Source organism: Bactrocera neohumeralis, chromosome 4 (assembly GCF_024586455.1).
Source record: "Bactrocera neohumeralis isolate Rockhampton chromosome 4, APGP_CSIRO_Bneo_wtdbg2-racon-allhic-juicebox.fasta_v2, whole genome shotgun sequence".
Lineage (NCBI taxonomy): Eukaryota > Metazoa > Arthropoda > Insecta > Diptera > Tephritidae > Bactrocera > Bactrocera neohumeralis.
The window spans coordinates 46,410,792-46,413,975 of NC_065921.1; positions in this window are offsets into that span (position 1 = coordinate 46,410,792).

A 3,184-nucleotide genomic window follows, 5' to 3' on the forward strand; every position below is an offset into this window, starting at 1 on the left:
AATGTGTACAAATTGCGCGGGAAATCATCCATCTTTCGACAGATCTTGTCCCAAATTTTTGCAATCAAAAGAAATATTAAAATTACAAGTACAAAACAAATGTACAATGAAAGAAGCGATTAACATATATAAAAATCAAACTCCATCAATTGTTGGTGGCCCTTCTTTCGCATCTATTGTCAATAACCCAATAACAAATAACAACCAAAAACACACATTAAAAGAAACAACTCAAAGCGTAAGCCAAAAAACCAGTTCAAAGCTTAATCTAGACCAACAACAAAATCCAACATCAAACATCATCTCCTTTCCTCAAATCCCAAACAGTGATAACGGACTTTACGAATTCTTATCACAGCGTATAACCGAGTACCAAAACCTTCTACCTGCTCAAAAAAACAACGAAATTTCTTCCCAAATCAACAATCCAACAGAAACCAATAATACCTCAAATAACTTTACCTACAACAACGACGACCAACAACATATCAGCATCGAAAAAACAATAAATCCGAACCCAATTGCTTCATTCAATTCTCCTTTCACCAGTCCTCCTTCCCATTCATACAACAAATTACCTTCACTAACTAATAACCAAGACCCACAATAATACATATTTACACACATATAACAATATATAATACTCCTACGAGTACAATTGCCTAAGTTATTTTTCTTTCAATGATTTCAATTTTGCAGTGGAACATCCACGGATATTTTAATAATTATCATGAATTGCAGCTAATTATTGAAGACTTGAAACCTTCAGTTTTATGTTTACAAGAAACACATTTACGTCATAATATCTATCCTAAACCTCCAAGTGGCTACAATGGATATTTTTATAATAACCCTCAGTTCCAATCCAGCAAGCAAGGTGTGGCAATTTTGGTAAAAAAGAATTTACCACATAAAATGGCTTTCACGGATAATACCTTACTCACTATCGCTATTGAGATACTAATCAACCCGAAACTAACAATAATTAATACCTACATTCCACCTAAACAAAATTTCTCCTCCTCAGATGTCTTACACATCTTGAATACACCACAAAGTCATATACTTTGGATGGGTGATTTCAACTCATGGAGTACGATTTGGGGTTCCCCTTTATCAAACGATAGAGGTACAAAAGTCGAAGATGCTCTATTATGCAGTAATCTCATAGTTTTAAACGATGGCAGCCCCACACACTTCTCCACCCATCAATCTTTCACTCATGTAGACGTTACTACATGTTCCTCAAATATTTTCCCTTTATGTTCTTGGAAGGTCCTTTGTGACCTTCATGGTAGTGATCACTTCCCTTTGTTGACAGAAATCGGGTTTCACGCAGAAACGCCAACAAAGAAGTTCAAACCAATATTTCTAACCAACAAAGCCAATTGGAAGAGTTACAAAGATCTTTGCTCATCTATATCTAATAAATATATTATTTCTAATAATATCAACCAAGAGGCGGCACATATTCGGAAAATAATATGTTCGTCAGCACACCACACCATACCTCAAACCAATAATACATATCAACACCGATATAAGCCATGGTGGAATAGTGAACTAGAAAATCTTAGATCACTAAAACGCAAAAGCTGGTATAAGTATAAAGAAACCCGTAACCTTCTAGACCTTTTAACATATAAACGCGACAATGCTATTTTTAAACGACAAACCAAAAAGGCAAAGAAAAATAGTCTGGAAGAATTTACTGAAAACATCAATCCGAAAACCTCTCCTCAACAGGTATGGCGAGATATAAGACGCTTGTCTGGCGGGAAAAAACCTAACACAATTAATTGTTTGAACACCCAATCTGGATTAACAAACGACCGAAATATCATAGCGAACGCGTTCGCCTCGTACTGGAGCTCCTATTCATGTGACTCTACTTTTACTAAACAGTTTGTGGCTGAAAAACAAAAATATTTAAGCCATATACTCCCACTTAACGACAACCTTAGTAATTCAGCGCTAAATTTAGAATCAAATATTTCCAATGCCGAATTTGATGACGCAATTTCCACCTCCAAGGGTAAAACGCCTGGTTTAGACAGGATTTCCTATGACATGCTAAGAAACATCCCGCAAGACGTTAAAAATAGAATAGTTAATCTTTACAATAAAATACTTTCAGACGGTATATATCCTCAATGTTGGAAAATAGCTGAAATCATTCCAATACCTAAACCTGGGAAACCTCCATCAGAAATCACGAGTTATAGACCTATTTCACTACTATCTTGTTTAGGAAAAGTCTTGGAGAAAATAATCTCCAAACGATTGATGTGGTACGCGGAGAAAAATAGACTAATCACTCACAACCAAGTCGCTTTCCGAAAAACCCAAGGTACAATAGACGCCCTTTTACACTTTGAGCACCATTGCTCTAAAGTTATTTCCAACAAGGGGCACGTTACTTGCTTAAGCTTAGACTTTGAAAAAGCTTACGATCGTATCGGTCTTCACAAAGTTCTGAAGCAAATAGCAAATTGGAAATTAGGACCGAAAATATACAATCTCCTCAAAAATTTTCTTACTAATCGTAAGTTTCGGGTTAAAGTTCACAATAGTTTTTCTCACTGTTCTCCGCTAGAAAATGGAGTTCCTCAAGGTTCTCCTTTATCTGTAGTCATATTTATAATTGTATTTAATGAAATCAGCCAGATACTTTCAAACTACCAAGTCGACCATTGTATGTATGCAGATGATATTCTGATATTTTCAAAACATCTTGATTTGAATAACGTCAAACTAACTTTTATGGAAATACTTAATGATATATCTAATTGGTCTCTCACATCTGGCGCTAAGTTATCATTAGATAAATGTAACATCTTACACATCTGTCGTAAAAAAAACTGTAATAATATTAATATCACATTTAGGAACATAAGTATACCTACTGTTAATGCTATTAAAATTTTAGGACTTATTTTCGACTCTAAGTTTAAGTTCAAAAAACATTGTTTATATGTAAGAAAAAAACTTTTTGATAGGTTAAATATAATTAAGTTCTTATCTTCACGACATTCTTTCATTCATCCTACAATACTAATTAACGTCGTGAGATCTCTAATTTTATCGGTTATTGACTACGGACTACCAATCTACGGGCATCATGCTGGCAGCGATTTGAAAAAACTCTATGCACCTTATCACATGGCAGTAAGACGTAGCCTAA